Source organism: Pollicipes pollicipes, unplaced genomic scaffold (assembly GCF_011947565.3).
Source record: "Pollicipes pollicipes isolate AB1234 unplaced genomic scaffold, Ppol_2.1 Scaffold_3087;HRSCAF=3621_pilon_pilon_pilon, whole genome shotgun sequence".
Classification (NCBI taxonomy): Eukaryota; Metazoa; Arthropoda; class Thecostraca; order Pollicipedomorpha; family Pollicipedidae; genus Pollicipes; species Pollicipes pollicipes.
In genome coordinates, this window is record NW_023596225.1 from 22,514,136 (window position 1) to 22,533,801 (window position 19,666).

The following is a 19,666-nucleotide window of genomic DNA, read 5'->3' on the forward strand; positions in this document are numbered from 1 at the left end:
TCGTCCAATCTGATACAATAACGTAGTGTTTGACGAAGCCATACACCTCTGAGATGCTTTCTTAGGCACTAAAAATATTGGATGAGCAAATAAAGTTGACTTAAGGTCTGGTATGAAGGTCAGACCAAGGTCACAACTAACCTAGTTTATTACTCTAGGACTTGCTGTATGGGATAGCTTGTGGTGCTCATTTCCAACTTATTGACAGCAGGAACCGCATTGTACATCTTCCATTGACTTCTTAGAGGTCAGAAAAGGCCATTGACTTAAGATGACCCGGTTCGACGCTTTGTTTTATGAACATGCTGCCTAGCGTAATATTTGTCGCTTATTCAAGTGCAAAACTCAGAGCAGTCTTGTATGATTTTGGTCGCCATCACCTTCAAAGGGTCAAACAGGATCACTGACCTCAAATTGGCTTTTGACCTTTTGCTCAGAAACAGTTTCCTAGGTTCTGGGGGCACTTTGGAGACCAACCTAGAATTTGACCTTGTTTGACCTTATTTGACCTAAAGCTCATAACCTAGGAAGCTCAAACTTTCACCTAAGTGAGCTCACGTACAGGTCAAGACACCCTGCAAGTTTGGTGTTTCTAGCTTTCTTAGGTCCCGAGATCTCAGGGTGGTCAAACTGACCCCCACCCGAGCGAAGGGTATCTTGCCGGTCGGCCGGGCGCGTGTTAATATTGACAGCTGTAGGTGTCGTCATTAAAGTGTTTAACCATGTCGTCACCGACGTCCGCGTCAAATCCAACATCCGGCCAATCAAAGTAAAAGAAACTTAGGAGACTCTCCAGCTCCTGTAGGCGCCAGTTCAAATGCAGGCGTCATGACGCCAGAAACCGCTGACAGTGATGGCAGCTCTGTAACGATGATCCATAATGACCTAAAACACCATGCTTTTCGTGCCCCTCTGTCTTGGATCTGCATGCAAAGCGTGGAGACCTACGGAGAGGATGCGTGTGCAAAGTATAACACGAAGTTGGTTTGAAATTATCAGAAATATATATATATATATATATATATATATATATATATATATATATATATATATATATATAAGACTCGGTATGGCACTTCTTATGCGGCAGACATCGCCTTTAGATTGTATGAAGTTATCCATTTAGCTAACATCACCACATTTTCATGCTTTGGGGTTGAGAATAGCGAAGATACATTTGAGTACAAACTTATGCCAGACAACACAAAAACAGCGAGAGAGATCATACAAGTGTGCCCATAGGCGTATGAACGTTTCAAAAAGTGGGGGGACCAAGGTCAGGGCGTACTTCAACAACTTTTCTGGAAAGCAAGCCCGGTGACGTGGGTGGGGGGGGGTGGGTGGGTGGGGGGGGGGGGGGAGGGGTGGAAGGACGGTTATCGCTGTTTATTCAAATGCAATGACTGCCATTCTAGTTATGTATTTAAAGCTATTTCTCACTGATGCACACTCTTGCCTACGCGAATCATCCGTCATTCGGGAAATAAGGCTCTCCAGCTTCCCAAGATTATTCGTCCATTTCAACGTTGTCTTTCCTGGGGAGCCAAAATTCCACGAGCGGGTAGACATTTTGGGACATTGGGGAGGCATCCGTCTCCACAGGGTAGATACCAAAATATGACTTGAACAAAGGCTGGTGAAAATTTTGAAAGTGAATCGATAGCTCACAGCATAACACATTTTGCATGCGCCTTCCTTTCGCTGGCTGCTTTTCAAGAGATAAGACATGTCGCGGCATTTTAGGCAGAAACAAATTCGGAAGCTTGAAACTGCCAAAAACCATGTTACAAAAGCCATAAAACTTAAAATATTTCTTTGAAAACCAGGCCACAGAATGAAGGCCCTTCTATCATATATTCTGTCTGTCTGATTGTCTGAGCCCTGCTCCCGTCCGCCGTCGGTGGCCACTGTCCTGGCGCGGCTGTCTCCGAATGACTGACCGCGAACTGATGGTATGGCTGCTTTGTTGCGCATTTCTTGGTCCGCATTGCTACTATTGGGATGTAAAGCATGTGTTGGGCACTTACAAAAGTACTTTTTCCGGATTATCCTCCCTTACACCACACCGCTCCAGAAAAATGCCGCCGGTAAGCTTCCTACTTAAGGTGTGAATTGGCCCAACGGATATTTAGTTGCCCGTCATTCAACGTTGATGACTTGATCTGCTTTCGTGTGCGGGCAGAGGGTAGCCAGAGCCTTGCTAAGAGGAACACAGGGTTGACAAAATGGTCATCACCCCACAAAGAATATCCCCGGATATAGTTTACTTGTTAACAAGGGATACGGTTTTCTTCGTTTCATTGTTATTTTTACGTTGTAACCAGAACAGAAACCAGAAGATACCGTGAAATCAGTTCTGTTTGCACTTTTATCACGCGCCCGGGTGGCCGGCTAGACACCCTTCGCTCGGGTGGGGGATCAATTTGACCCCACTGAGATCTTAGGAACTAAAAGAGCTAGAGACACCCAATTCACAGGGTGTGTTGGCCTGTATGTGAACTCACTCAGGTCAAAGTTTGAGGTTCTTAGGTCATGACTTTCGGGTCAAATAAGGTCAACTAAGTATAAATTTCTGGTTGGTCTCTTAAGTGCCCCAAAAACCTAGATAATTGTTTCTCAGCAAAAGGTCACATTTTCAGTTAAGGTCTGACCTTGTTTGACCTTTTGAAGTTCATGGTGACCTATATCTTACAGGACTGTTCTGAGTTTTGCATTTGAATAGGCAAAAAAGATTATGCTAGGCAGCATGCTTCCAAAACAAAATGTGGACCTAGGTCATTTTAGGTCAATGACCTATTCTGACCTCTAAGAAGTCCACAGACGGCGTATAATATGGTTCTTGCCATCAACAAATTATAAATGAGCACAAGAAACTATTCCATACAGCAAGCCCTAGAGTAATAAAGCAGGTTGGTTTTGACCTTGATCTGACCTTTATATTTGACCTTAGGTCAACGTAATTTGATCGTTCAATATGTTTGTTGCCTAGGAAAGCATCTCAGAGATATATGGCTTCGTCTAACACTTCATTGCTGCATCGGATTAAGCGATTCCCTAGAAGTTGACTTCGCTGAAACCATGGCCTGACTGTGACCTGCCATACGTCAGCGACCTTACAAAGCACATCTAAGTTTTTGGTGCCAAACCATCACCTCTTCAATTGTCTACAGCTTGACAGAACATGGCGCGGCTGCGCCGCGCCGTTCGGAAACCATTCTGGAAAAACCTTTGGGAGGCGAGTCAAGTTGTCCCCCACCCGAGCGCGCGTTAAGATCAATGAACTGCAGAAATCAGGCGTTTAACGACCGCATGGAATAAATCACCGGTGCCCTTAATTTGCATTGGCTTGGTGGACTCTTTCTAAACCGATAGAGTTCAGAAGGTTTTTCATAGTGTTTCATCTGCGTTCTACAGATATTAAGGACATCGCGAAGGTGGATTGTAAATCGATATGCTTTATCGAAATTTGAGGGTGAAAATTTTGATTGTAGATCGAGTGGACAACAATGCGTGTTAACATCGCCAAACCATGTTTGCCTGGAAATGTTCAACATTCATTTAGAATCGATTAGTGATACAATTACATAACGTGGTTTTTAGCACGCGCGTTCGCAAATCTTAGCAACAAAAACCTCGACACCATGCGTTCCAGTCTCCGTAGTCCGCGGAGCGCTTGCTCGGTGGTTAGATTTTCGTCGTGGTCCGCCGGTAGACGAAAACGATAACGGTTCTGAAATAATTACCTTTAAAACTCGAATCAGTTAGTAATAAAAGTTATGTGCCATAGTTTTGAGCATGCGTACTCGCAACTGTTAGTAAAAAAACCTCGCCTCCAGGCGTTGCTGTCCCCGTAAGCCGCGCAGCGTCGGTTCAACAGCTAATACTGAGCCGTGGCCAACGGGTGGACGAAAATGATGACGCTCCGAAAGAAGTATCTTTGAATGCTTCAGGGCATCAAATCTTACTTCTGCAAGGTAGTCTGGGTGCATATTTCACGTGTGCGATTTTTAGACTGATGATAAGACCGGATTGGCCCTTAAAGCACCGCGGAGTTGTGTCGGAATCTGGTGGTGGAACTGGAAGAGCAAAGGCAGATTCTCTCATTTTCGTGTTTCTCTGACTGTTAACACGGCACCCGCCGTCTGATGGCACTTGCAGTGGCCGAGGCCTTTCGGTTTTACGGAGGCTGTAGTCCAGACCATCACCGTCCCTGCTCTTGAGGTTGCGGGCGGGCATGTTCAAAGTCTTAGATGCACTTTTTCACAAGTCCATTCTGAAAAATGAGCGTTATTAGGCAAACATGGGATGGCCTCGCTCATTAAAAAAAAAAATCATTTCGACCTACCCTATTTAGCAATACGATACCTCAACTCTACTCAACAATAATGAGGCCGTTTATTTCCTTCCGGGCAAGGTCCCCCTCGAGTAGAACACCAAGGGCACATTTCCGGTTCCGGTCAAGAGGCCACGCCGTCCCATCGCGAAGCGTCTTCTGGCAGTCATTCTAGCGACACGGGGCGGGATCTCCTGGTCGACCCAGTGGCCATCGGAAGGATATAGTATATCACAGTGTTCCCGTCCCTGACACGGGAGGCCTTCTGGCCCACGCAGTTGGCCCCGGATCAGCACAGGAACCTTCATTGACACAACATACTTGATAGTCAAAGGTGGTCCAATAATTGTCATACAGACTCCATTTCCGCGTTTCTTCTGTTTTCTTCAGAGATATTGAGGAGTTCCTGAACGTAGATTGTAGATGGAATGGGGTCCTAACCTTGTATTAACATGGCTAATCCACGTTCGTCTTAAATTGTTCAAGATTCAGTCAGAATTGATCACTGATGAAAAATTGGCAACATTGTTTTGAATATAGGCGCTCGCAAGTCATAGCAACAATAGGCTGAACGTCCGGCGTTGCAGTCTTCATGGGCCGCGTGGCGTCGGCCTGCAGCTGCGATACTAAGCGACGGTCAATAAGCAAACGAAAAAGATGACACATCTTGAGGAAGATGGCTGGTGAACTAGGTAAATCGGCACGTATATTTAAATGTGGTGCAAAAGTAAGCTAAACACAACCTTAATCTCAAAAGTGGGGCAGTTAACACCGCCCCCCCCCCCCCACCTTGAAAAGTGGGGGTCCATGGCCCACCTGGCCCCCTGTTCCTACGCCCATGAGTGTGCCCCGGCCGCCGTAGATGAACTTTGGTTTGTAAACGGCCGTGGCCCGGCGTTCTGCCCCGATGTCAGCCGACACGAGACATATGCCCGATTGGATAGGGACTGAGTAGGTCATTGATTTCAAAGGATCAAAACAGCACACTCAAGTAGGAAGGGGGACTAGATCGAGGGAGGGTTGTCAGGGCCTGGCATAAATTCACATGCTTATCTCTGCAGTCTCCCAAAAAAAATTGAGACGCGTCTTTAGCGTGGCTGGTAGGGAAGCCATGTCCATTAACACCGAACGAGCGCCACTATCACGACTGGGAGCGCGTGACTGCCACCAGCACCCGCCGCTCGAAGCGGCTCCGCAGGTCTCGCCTCTAACGCCGGGACACGCTACAGTGACCCACAGACAGCAAGCTGTGACGTAAAATGCGTACAGAGATATAGTGAACAACGTTCCATTTGTTTAAGATTAGTGCTCTCTAAGCTATCAGATTCACAATGTGTAACATGCATTGTGGAACTCATGCCTTGCACCGTAATTCGATAAATACCAGTGTTTCGATCCATTCGTAAGCAGCGATCCTCCACGTAGGCCGTGACGAGAACATTAGGGATACGCTCCCACACTGTTGTCATCGCAGCACATACTAGCTTTGGCATCTTAGCGGCAGCCAGACTCAATCTTACCGGCAACCGGGTGAACAGCTGCAGAATCGCGGTAGACAACTGGGGGCATCGATCTAAACACAGTCAGCGACTTACAGGAAGACTTGTGCGCACGTCCAACTCCAACCTTGAATGACACTCAGTCTGCCTACCTACCAGGCTTGTCCATGGAGACCCTGCCTGACTATATCTGGATCATATATCTTCATTTACACTGACAGTTGGTACACCTGATGAAGAACGCCGGGAAAACCTGGTCTAGCAAAGTCTGCATGAGTTATTTTTCTTCAATCGCAATACATTAAATTCTTGGTTATTTTCATAAAAAACGGCGCGGTCGCTGGTCCTGCCTTATTACATTCTCCACTCATGACAAGTTAGATGCTATGTAAGACCTTTTGACCAGTCGAGGAATTTCGGCTGCGTGGTGGGAGGCCGAGTGAGAGTGTGCGGCTCCGAAGAGAAAAAATCGTCGTTTAGCTGTTAACTAACGCGCTAGTGCGGTAGGTAATCCCGTGACCCCAACGAGGAATCTCAGTGTGTAGCGTTAAAACTCGAGTTAAGCTATTCCTGTCAAATCCTTGCGAATTACATGCACCAAGATTTCTTTCCGCATATCCGGGAAAATGCAATACCCCACTTAAAGCATAAGCAATGACATTCTTTTTCCATCTAGGAGTAGCTGTGGTGTGTTCTCTTATCAATGGTATTTGTAATGGAAAGATAGTAGTATTAGCCTCATTCCTCGGAGAAAAACCAGGAGAATGGAGATGTAGTTGGGCTGATATTTCGGCGACATGCCTTTATCGAAACAGTAGCAGAAGTGATTGTTTTACACTTCTGCTATTGTTTCACACTTCTGCTATTTATTGTTTCTCACTTTTTTATTGCTACTGTTTCCCACCTCTGCTCCCTATTGTTTCACACTTCTGCTGTTATTTCCCACTTCTGCTATTGTTTCCCACTTCTGCTATTTATTGTTTTGCACTTCTGCTATTGTTTCGATAAAGGCATGTTGCCGAAATTTTGACCCAACTATACCTCCATTCTCCTGGTTTTTCTCCGAGGAATGAGGTTAATACAACTGTCTTATCTATGTAAATAATGTTCCCTGCTAATGCACTGAACAACTTACGTATTTGCAATTGATCAATTTGTGTCGCTATGCCTTGGTTCAATTTGCTTTTACCTTCTGTTCATCGCGATCCAGACATTTATTCAAATACCGAACTGACATCAAATAAAGCTGAGCTACATTCTCCAATCAATGTTGCAAATATCCCTGAAAAATAACAACTACCGCTCACCAGGGTAAACATGCAAGCTCATCTATTTTGGCAGAGCCAATCCCAAAGGGCGACTATGACACAGGGCGTGTGTCGACGAGACCGCCGAGCTCCATGTGTAGGCATCCGCTGCAGTTGGATGAGCGAACAAAACTCTTGGTCTGCCTGCCACGTTGGACAAGCATGCAACGCAGCTTCGTTTTAAAACTTTGGCTGGACAAATTTATGGGATAAATGGGAAATTCTACCAATTGGCCTCTTATGATTTGAGGACCGCTAGCAGACCCCTAAACCCCGCGTATTCCGAATCAGCGGGGCGCAAGGAAGCTTGTGCCGAAACACATCGGACCACATCGGAGTACCGTGCGTGGTGCGGTCCGAACAAATTCATTACACAGGCTCAGCATTGGTGACGTTCGGCTCCGCACCATTTTGGGCTATCAGAACAGCGAAGAATCTCGGCCTTCACTCGCGAATTGATTGCTTCTCTGCCAGCTGCGAGAAGACGGATAGAGTGAAAACCAGAATATAATGGCCAGTAGAGCTCAGAAGTCAAATAATGGTTCCGAAAAAGTTATCTACGATACACTTTATCCGTGGCGTTTCATACATTGCGGCGTGACGCGTACTAACTGATGAACAGAACGTGCGGAACCATTTCACTAACAACGTGTGTGTTCTTAAACGGTGAAAAAACAGCAGCACAGTTTGCTAACTTACTCATATAAGCTGGCAACGGGAAGATCAAAAAGCTTCAGCCAAGACAGTGACAGCCAAGGCATGTTTTCCTTTGGCTTTCCTCTGGATGCATGTATAATTTATCGACAGCCTCTCGGCCGAGGTCTCTGCGACTTGGAAGAATGACACCAAGACACAGCCTGGCTCAGCAAGCAGGTCATCCTGGCGCAGACAAATACGTTGCCGCTGATAAGAACTCCAAGCTACTGGAGAAGCTGCGTGGAGAGACGATAGCCGGCGAATCAGTGGATACTGTCCCAAACCAGGAGGAGGCTGTGGACTACCCATTGGAGTTTATCAGCAGCCAGGAGCCACCAGAACTGTGGCCACGCAGCTTGGTGTTCAAATCGCGCTTATCATGCTCTTGCGCATCCGGAATCCACATGGTCTGCATTGACGACCACAGGTAAGTCTGTAAGTAAGTCTCAAGTAAGACCTAGTAAGACCACAAGTAAGACCACAGGAGCGAACGTCTTCATCCCGAGAACCCCGCTCATCCCATTTGACATCTTCTTCGAGTTCAAACAGATCAAATTTCTTGTCAAGCAAAGCTAAACCGCGACGGTGAGCATGAGCCAAGGTCAGTTCGTGAAGAGCACGGGTCTCAACCGGACTGAGCCAGTGTTCTCCGAGGCTGGCTTTACGTCGACAACTCCGGAATGAGCAGCCGACATGCTCATCCTGTCGCCAAAGGCCAAGACCAGGAATGCGGTTCACAGGAAGGCACCGCAGCCGTGAGATTCCTTGGCACAGAACCGCAGCCGCACCAAGATCACAAGGCACGCAGGTATCCAGCCTGCACTTGCCCATCGCCCTATTACGCCGTGCATGGCCTCGATTGCTGAGCGCGTATTCTGTCCGCTGCCAGGGGTGTCCGAGCCAGTTAGTGGACCGCAGTGCCGTTCTTCTGAGGGGCATGCGACCCTGCTGGCTGGTCAGCTGGTGGAACAACGGTTCAGTAGGACGGGGTGACCTGTGTCGCGTCAGTTATTAACCCTGGCCGGGAATAAGATAATTAGTTAATTTGTGTCAGAAAATAATATTCGTAATTAGCATAACTCATCGGGGATAATCTAAGACGGCGCGTAGCTTATACAGATCGTATCATACTGTTTGCCATTGGTTTTTTTGGAGTTGAACGTCTATGGTATGGTATTTCTGAAACATCACATGAGTAGCCCCAGCAAATGATTTGCGTCCGGCAATTAAGCTATAGCGTGGCCAATTATGGAATTAATGTACAAGTACGACTACCGGCAGTGCAAGTCAAATCAACGTTCTGGCATAAGACCAAATGCAATGACCTCAAGTTGCTGCTGTTCCGGGTACATTTCTTCACCATCCGGGCATCGCGGGACATCCACCCAGTGTGGAATGTGCTAATGTTTTGCCAATTTCCCACTTTGGGAATGGGTCAGGACGCTCTTGCGAACATACAGAAGCGAGTTATCGGGCTAGCTGCACGCCTGTGCCATATTAGCTCCGAAAGCCGACTGAGAGCAATGAATCTACCATGCAAGTATAACAGAAGAATAACTGACGGTGTCATCGTGGTATACCGATCTCCACAGACCGGCTGAAGTGCCGAGTCGGGGATTTCTGCGAGACAGGCAATGCAGAGAAAACCCTAAACCACCAATATAAAGCAAAATAGTGGATAGTTACTGGCCCGCTGCGACGTATCCACGCTGTATAGACGTGGATAAATAGATGCGGCAGCGGCTACATACATGGGCAGTGCCAACGGCGACAGCACCGTCAATCTCCCAGCGCTGCAAACAGTATCGGTTCGGTCTGACGCGCCTTCAACACGCTCAGCCGCCTCGTGGACATGGCGCCAGCTGGCACAGCCAACCGCCAACACCGCGCTATCGGCACAGTACCGCGTCGACACGCGCCAGTGAGTCGCCAACAAGCCAGGATAGAATTGGTCTCAGAAGAAACTGGATTGAAGGGCGCACACAGGTAAAATATCTCGCAAACTTCTGGAGTAACATGGCTAGCCACAACAAATTCCCCGCTGAACCGAGAAAACTGCGACGGAAACAGGATGTTTCCGCCTGTACAAGGTGGTAAAAGGTGTAGTAATTTTGAGACCATGCAATGATCATAAGTCAACATTAATTCTTACGAAGGCCTTGGTTGCCACTGACAGCCCCAAAACGTCAGTGGGCCAGTGCGATCATACTATAAACCGATACTTGGTATTGATGCATAGTTTCAACGTAACGCCGTCAGTCAGATAACAGACGCACGTGTAAAATCGATTAAAACCATGCCGCGCACTTTTGCACGTTCTTATCGAACTGACCGGGTGTAAGTTCTCAGATGACAGTTATGCTTTAACGTCTGCTGCTGAAGCTGATAAGTTCAATACAGTTAATTTCATTTTATTGCGGTTACGCCCGCCAATACTTTCAGGCTTTTCATAAGCCCAAGGAAGATTCATGAAAACGCGGATGGGAGGACCAACTCACCACTCTCACAATTTAACCAGCTCACAAATTCACCAGCCAGCACAGTAGGGTGTACACGCTCATCTGATCACCTCGGAGTAGATGGTGAATGAGACCCGCCTTGAAGCGTAACACATGCATGGTTTTTCCATGGTGGCTGGCAGGCGGTTTAACAATGTCGCTGCGTCCTGGTTGAAGCTCGCTCGCCGGTACAACTCCTGACTCGCGTCACTCTAATCTGTCCTGTCTCTCGCGCGGCGAAGCTCTTCTGGACCGCCTGGAATAATGCGGGCAAACCTGTCTGCTCTACCGGATGGATCATGGACCTTGAAAGAGTTAATTTGTGGCATTTTTGGTCATTCTGTGCCGGCAAAACGCCTAAACATTTTGCTTCCTCTGAAACTGCATCGTGCTTTTCTTTGCCTGAAACGACAAATGGTGCAAGTTTTCCCGATTCTACCGGCCGTTTATTCAACGAAAAATACCACTCATGAAATGACCACATGTTTGTACCCTCTTCACGAAATGAATATCATTTGCTCATAAATAGAACGACACTCTCCTAAGATTTCATTAAAAAAATTTATTCTAGTTGAGTCAGTCAAAAGTTCCACTTGTCCGTTAATTGGCTAATTTCATTTGACCATTTATACACTAATTCCATAAGTCCGTTTTTCGAACTAAGCGGTGCATCGTCGACGACCTAAAGCAGTGTAGAATTGCTGATATGCAAATTTATTTCGTTCGAAAAGATAACAAAATTTTGCACCTCAGCCTTCCACCACCTGGTAGACGCCAAAAGTGTTTGGCAGTGACTAAGAAGGTTGATAGAACGGTTCCCATCGCCAAAATTATCGCTAATGTTTGGTGGATAAATACCTCTAACATTGAAGCTTGTGACGATATCGGGCACAACGGAAGTTCTTCTTAGTTGGAAGCCGAAGGCCATTTTTCGGTCAGTTCTTTCCAGTTAACGTTCATAGGGTTCGTGTTAGTTTCAGAAAGTTGGGAGGCTCGGTCCCCTGGTCTCCCCAGTTCTCTCGCCCCAGGACAGTACATAATTTCAAGCCTAACGCAAAATATTAAAATTCCATATCCAGGACAAAAGGATGTTTGGAATATTGGATAACCCTCGACATCCGGAAGCCAACATCCGGAGGCCGGAAGACTTTGCCACAAGCTGCTTCGGAGGACCGGGTGGGGCAGTGCCATGACTATCTATACACTAGCCATCGGCGGGTTGGGGATGGGGAATCGTTCAATGTTGACGTCGAACACTCTCAGCGGCGGAACCGTCCCAGTGCTGTGTTTAACCTACATCTTACGACGCCCCTATCGCGTTAGCTGCAGGGACCAGCCATGCTGATGGCACAAAAAATATGGATAGGTAACAGTCATATCACTGGATAGGTACCAGTCATACCACTGGATAGGTACCAGCCACTGACAGTCATACCAACGTTGGTCAACGCTCAGATGGCCAACGGTACGCTGTCTGACACGTTTTCAGTCACTTAGAGACACAGGATTAATCAGCAGATATTCAGTTACCTGAATCTTCCCAACAAACTGATGATTAGATGCCCACTGAGGAAGCGGGCGAACGAGGAAAATGCGCAGTGGCCGCCACGACAGGCGGTTCCAGCAGACACAGAACAAACGCGGGCACCATCGAGAGATCGATCGCCAGATAGCCGAGCAGCGGGGCGAGCATGTGAAAAACAGCGCCAACATGGACATTGACCAAATAGCACCAAGCTGCCAAACATGCCGCCCAGTTTCGAGAACGGCAGAGACGGCGGGGGCAGCGGTGGCGGCGGCGGCGGCGGCGGCGGCGGCTCGCTGCCACTCGGCTGTCACGGATGCTCATTCGAGCAGCCGTACGAGCTCGGAGCGTCTCAGTTCACGGACGCGGCGCTCCTGGCCCTCGGCGCCAGCTGGCTCCTCGTCCCGTTCTCCCGGATCTTCGTATGCAGCACACGCTGTGCAGCCAGATGCAGGTTATGAAATCTGGAAAATGACCGATCGATCTCGGGAATTATAGGGAAGACAGGAAATATTTGAATAATAATTATGAACTTTAAATAGTAGCAGTTTATAACTTATTCCTCTCTAAATATATCTAGTAGAAAGCAGCAAATATATGCATATATGTATATGTATGTGTGTGTTTATGTATATACATATACCTATATATATATATATATATATATATATATATATATATATATATATATATATATGTATATATATATATATATATACTTAAGATTTGCCTTTTGAATATGGCGTTATAATGTATATCAATACAAAACACAGTGGAAAACGATCATTTACAGTTATTTTAGGTGTGGACCGTCATACGCGGTTGCTAATACATCAAAGAACCAATAGCTGAAAGCACTGCTGCGCAATTAATAACAAGAGAAGTCCCACAATGCCCCGTTCAGTGTCACCGTGTCACCGTGTCACCGCCACGAACGTGGTGACCTTGGCATACCGCAGACCCATTGATAAGACAGGGAAACGGCGCTTCAAATTGCTAAAAGCGTTCTCAACCAGAGCATGGTTGTGTGAGTCCGCTTGATTGAGCCTAAAGATAGGGAAATGCATTGCGAAATAATATGCATGATAAACTAAATAGTAGTGAATGACAACCAATGACGATTGTTGATTTGTACGCTTCTGTGTATTTAATTTTAAAGGATTGCGAAAAGATTGTCATTGGATTGTAACAGATCGACGTGCTTGTAAACTACAGCAACTTAACATACCAACAACATCCGGAAGCCCGCATTTCACAGCAGCGGCGCCCTACTTTGTCGGTATCATCTCAGCAAACCACGCCGCTAATGGCCATCAGCATCGCTAGGATCACCATTCTGACCTTGGTCGTACATACGGTCGACTGATAAGGTACATGACCGTCATCAAGAACTGTGTAAAAGCTTTCCGTAGCTGGTTATCTGTGAAAACACAAAGTGAATGTGAAGTAAAGTTATAAGATTTACTATGTGAACCTGTAGTTCTGGGGCTCAACGACTTCTTTACGTGGTGCTCAAAGCTACTCACATGTCAAGTGTCCCAGTCAATGTAAAATGTCCGCTTTCATTGCAGATTGCTCACGCTACTTATAAACATTTGCATAAATGAAAATATCTTATACCAGTTACCTGAAGTTAGCAAAGGCTGCTGTCGCGGAGTCGGAGCCATGTTGTGGCCAGTCCTGTGGGCTGTCAACGCACCTATCCTGTTTTCTACTTCATTTCCTGTTTCTTGACCTAACCGGAATCGATCCCTGCGATGTAAAGAACAATGGCGGCGCGGGCAGAACACTACCAGCCCATTCACGCCGTTGTTAGTCAGTTAAGTTGTCTACCAAAATTTGGTGGTGTTGTCATTTTTGAACGAATGTGGGACCCGGGGAAAACATTCCTAATTTTTTGTAATTAGGCGCGTAGGGGAGAGTAAAGAGAGTTGTATCAGTTTTTACTCTGAGCCCCTCCTGCTATGACTACTGAAGATAAGACAAAGGTCGTTATGTCTGCAGACAGCTATAACTTTCAGCCACATGCACCGCGGTAATGTTTTGGGGAGTACGTCTTCGTTTTTTTAAACATGATCTCTAAATAGACTCCTTTCAAATGAGAAAACGTGCCCTCCAGTTTTAAGTTCTATGACATGATGGGGCAAGTTCTCCTCATGTTTTTTATGGAGCAAGTTGCTGAATACGCTAAAACATGAATACGTTAAGACGTGTAGACCGAATGTACGGTCTGTGCTATTTCGTAAATCGTTGTGATTGCGACACAACACATTTCTGCCTTCAAATCAGTCAGTGTCTGTTTTACGACTTCTGCCACCTCAATTTCGGTTACTCAAGTAGAACTTATAGATCTACATAGGTTTAATAAACGTCAACTTGTTAGCCACGTCAGTCAATGCCACACTGCCGTGACATTTTATTACTGACACATGTCCCATGCACAGCTAATAAAGCACGTACCTCTTGACATATGGATGAAATTTGGCGCTACCCCGAAATCCTTGGTCTACAGATGTCACATGCTTTGAATATATATATATATATATATATATATATATATATATATATATATGACACATGTACTTCTCCATCAATCAGTAAAGCCTCTCCCCGACATTTCAAAACACTCCGCAGGAAAGCACTCCCTAGTGCCTCCATATTGCCCAAACAAAATCATGATGATAACAATGTGACAAGTTTGCTTAAGTCATTACAGGCTCCTAATGCTGTTATTTTAGCAACTGACATAAATTTACCGGAGTGCTCCTGGCATCTGTCATTCCAGACTAACGGTAGCATGAAATAGCCTGTGCCTCCTTTGGACCGGCCACACTACATCAACTTCTCCCAAAGCTTGATTTTCCACCCCCCTTAATACCGCATCGTCGAGCAGATAAAAATATTGTATAATATTTACGAAAACATTGGGACATAAAACACCATAACACCAGACGAGACACACTAAACTAGGGTTGCCACAGCAAAATTGTTCAACATGGGCCCCCCTAAATTTGTGTTGTATTTTTGCGAAAGTTGTAACAATTATAACACACTTCTAGCACTTATTGCTAATGACAGGCGAAATATTTTCAAGTTTCGCTTCTGCGCTCCAACTCAGATTTACGTCTGTGCCGTAAAACGTTTTGATGAGACAGTATGAATAGCATTATTCCTTGTAGAATAAACAAGAGAATGGAAAGATAGATGTGATATTTTGGCTACATGCCTGTATCGAAATGAATATCAGGTTGCCAGCCATTTCTGTGATACAACGCACATCTAATTATTAGAATACGCAAAAAGTACATATACATGCAAACGCCAGTTAACATGTGGCGTCAGTTAGTAAATTAGATAAGCAAATTGTGGGTTAAAAAGCTCACGGGGATTCGCGCTGAGTAATTTTGATGTTGCAATGCCAGTAGAAGGCGATGCCTGTTTCATTGAAATCGTTTGAGTGTATAAGTGATGCGAGGTGCGTGACGCCTGACGCGTGACGCGTGACGCGTGACGTTTACTTAAAATTGTTTTCTTGAGATCGTTTGCGTGTATAAATGATGCGTTATGCGTGATGCCTGTTAATGCTAAATTCGTTTGCTTGCACACGTACTTTTCACGCATTTTGATTTTTAGTTAGATGTGCACTGCATCATTGAAATGGTTTGCTATTCCTCCTTGTTTAAGCCCCTGAATGACAGTGGCCTGTAAAAACTGCGGCTCGCTGTTTAGGCAGCCGAAATATCACAGTTATCTTCTCCTGTTTATTTTACTAGGAATAATGTTTTTAATACCGTCTCATCTATTTGCGTAATGTTCTTCGCAACTGCACATAACAACTTCCATAAAACATCTGAGTAAATTCACCGGCGTAAATATTTCTATATCACCTGTGGTGCAAGCCGGCGAGTAAAGATTTTACTCACCTTCGTAAAACACGAAAAGGCTCATGTGAGTTTTATATGCAATCGACGTCTGCGTCAGAACTAAAATAGAAAAAATAGTCGGTTCCAAAGTTTTTTTGATGTTGAGGAATGCCTTCAGTCTTGAAGCCAATGTGATAGTGATAATGATGCTATATGACGATGATTATATAGATAGTGATGCGTTCAGCACCTAGTTTACCAACAGTTCAGACACTTGCTGTATTTTATTAGCCTAGTATTCCCTTTTTTGCTCATATGCAATGGGGAAGGGCGGCTCAGAAGAGCATTGCGGCCAAGGCTCAGGCCCTCAAAAGTTTACAAAGTGACACCCGTGAATGGCAACGTCTGCTTACTTTCGCCAACGGTGTTATTGTTTACACGACATTTCGGCCGGTTAATTATATGGGCGTTGTCAGGTGTAAGCCGGTCCGAATCTGAGTAGATATGTGTGGCGTATAGCCATGCATGTCTCATCATCGGAAGTATTTGGCAGCTCAGAGCTTCGAACACAAAAAAGTGAGATTTGCAGGCCTCGCAGTTGCATTATCCTCGACAGTGAAGTGGTAGCACGTCAGTTTTCTTAAACCTTTCGTAGATATTGTAATCGTGTGCTTCTCATTAGCTTAGTGGTTAGTGTCCCAGTTCTCGTAGAAGTTTCGTGGACCTTGTGGCTGCGTCCCTTCCGTAATGTAAGGGTTGCTGGTTAGGAAGAGTCGGTGTGCGCATTGGAAGTTCGCAGGGTCGAAGCTCGGAGCTATCCAACAGTTCCTTTGCTTTGATTGGGCTCTGCGTACCATCCCTATACGCCAAACATTTCCAAATCCTTATCAGGACCGACCAAGAGCTGGTGACAGCCGTAGAAGCTCTTGGCAGAGCCGCTGTGCGAGTAATATCATTAATGACTAGGACAGCAGAACAATTAACTTCTCTGTTTGTACTAACAACTCCCCCCACATGTTCCGTAGAACGACAGCGACGTCAACCGTAGATTGATTGTGTTGTATTAATGATTTGCCTTGCGCCAATGAGTTGGAAGCAATGCTATGCATCTTAACAGAACATAACTGAAAGTTTGTGTAGATGCGTTACGGAATCTTTGAAATAAACATACAGTATTTTGACAAACGAAAGTGGCGCGATATTTGCGTTCGGTATGTTCATGCACTGAATGTTCTCGTACTTATGTTCAGAAATGTTTCAAATGCTTGTAGATCGTCGCTTTTCCCAGCCATCTTTTCTCCGCCTGTCGTTCAGCATACTCGCTAAAAAAACAAACAGCAGTATTATCGAGCATCTCCTGCAGCACGGCTCGACGAGGCCGGCTCCGTGCTGCAGACAGGCCCGGCCGCCGTCTCCTCCGTTCCTCACCACTCAATTCACACCGCTGAATACCGCTCCATGGCAGCCATTTAAAGAATCGATATTCAGCCGGCTACGGGTGCTGTCAAAATCACCGGCAGATTAGCATTATAAATTGCCGTCTGTAAATAGAGACGCATTGTAGCCACTCCTTCCCGGGCGATGTAGCCATCAACCGAACATTGCCTGGCCCATTCTTAACACCTTCAATACTGAGCCGAAAGGCCCCCTTCCGCGACAGAAAATAAGCTTTTATTAGCACCCCACTGATGTGTCAAACTCCGACAAAGCGTGAACATCGTTGAAACTGTTTGCTTGTGACATGAAATACTAAACCTACGGGAGAGGGTGAGGCGTGTATGGTCGCCCAGTTCAGCGCCTCCCCCCGTGCCCGAGCCGGTGCTGGGAGCGCTCGCTGGCTTAGCCCGGTTAAGCCGACCAGACTCGGGACTAGTCGTCGACTGTGCTCCGGGCCAGCCGCGAGAGGCATCCGGCCTGGACACGAGGAAGCAGTGTGCTTCACAGCATAAATACAAGCACCAAACAAATAGCAGCATGGTTAATTCGGTCAGACGCGGGCAGTGTAAAGCCAAGCAATCTCGTGCATTATCGACCAGAGTGTTGGGTCCCCCGCACGACCATGATCAATATCGTCCGCATCTGGATGCATATCTGACCGACATAAAGGTCGGCTCAGTGCTTGGCTGCTGACACTCAGCCGGTGCCGCGGGGTCTCCGTCATCAGAACACTCAACTGGTGTGGGTGGGGATGGGGGGGGGGGCCCGTCGTCAAAACACTCAGCTGGTGTGGACGGGGCTCCGTCGTCAGAACACTCAGCCGGTGCGGGGGGGGGGGGGGCTCCGTTGTCAGAACACTCAGCTGGTGTGGAGGGAGTCCCGTCGTCAAGACATTCAGCCGGTGCGGCGGGGGCTCCGTCGTCAGAACACTCAGCTGGTGTGGAGGGGGCTCCGTCGTCAGAACACTCAGCCGGTGTGGAGGGGGCTCCGTCGTCGGAACACTCAGCCGGTGTGGAGGGGGTTCCGTCGTCAGAACACTCAGCCGGTGCGGGGGGGGCTCCGTCGTCAGAACACTCAGCCGGTGCGGCGGGGGCTCCGTCGTCAGAACACTCAGCCGGTATGGAGGGGGTTCCGTCGTCAGAACACTCAGCCGGTGCGGAGGGGGCTCCGTCGTCAGAACACTCAGCCGGTGCGGGGGGGGGGGCTCCGTTGTCAGAACTCTCAGCTGGTGTGGAGGGGGCTCCGTCGTCAGAACACTCAGCCGGTGCGGCGGGGCTCCGTCGTCAGAACACTCAGCCGGTGCGGCGGGGCTCCGTCGTCAGAACACTCAGCCGGTATGGGGGTAGGGCTCCGTCGTCAAGACACTCAGCCGGTGCCGCGGGGGCTCCGTCGTCAGAACACTCAGCCGGCGCGGAGGGAGCTTCGTCGTCAGAATATTCAGCCAGCGCGGATTGAGTTCCCTCCTCAGAACATCTCCTCCGCGAACTGACCCCACACCAATGTGCGCAAGGGAGCTCCGTCACCAAACCTTGTGACAGCGTAGTGACATGTCAGGACACCACCAGGCACCAGTGCAGGCTCGCCGGCGCCTCTTCACTGCGCGATGACCCCAGGCCGACACCAGTGCAGGGGAGGCCCGCCGACCACGTGTCTCCGCCGCGCCGCAACACCGGACTCGCCGAGTTATGATTAACTCTGAGGTCGACCACATATCGCATTTCACTTCAAATTAGGGTGGCAACTGGCGCTGATTGCGCTGTCAGATCGACGCTCCTCTGCCGGAGACTGTTGGGCGCGCTGCCGGCCGGCCGCGCCGCGCGCGGGCCGCCGAAACCCCACCCAAACATTGTATTTATGGTAATCAGGCCGGCCGCAACGTGCAGACCTAATTACTTTCCGGGCGCGGAATTAATACCGTTTGTCGGCCCATTCGGCCGCGTCTCAAACTTAGATGGAAACGTGTGCGTTTCTTGAGCGCGCTGCCAAGTCGGCCGACGTGCTGAAGCGACACAATCATGTAGCAGGGAATGGAAGATGCGGGCGGGCGACGGGAGAAGCCGGTGCGGCGTCTGGGTCAGGGGACATCCCGCTCAAAAGCTCAAACTCTCGCTTATGCCAGCGGTACTCCACGCTTTATGGCGATCCTCGCAAAAAGAACCTCCCATCTTGCTGATTGAAGTATTAATCTGTCGACAATGATCTGTGTGTACCGGTCGGAAAGAAATACCATTCAACCTATTATTCCATTTAAATTATCAATTACAATCCTCTCGCTAACTGAAGACAATATGTTTCCCTCGGTCGGGATATCAAATGGATGCTGGCTGAATACCCACGGTAGCGCTGAATGCCACCGCCACGGAGCCCTATACAACAACTTTCCCACAAAAAATTATCCACGGAACATCTGTACGGGCACAGAAGGGTTCAGTTTCAAAGAATAATCATTATCTATCCATCTCTGAAAGCTAGTTATACGACTCACCCCGTTTGAATTCCACAAAGGCA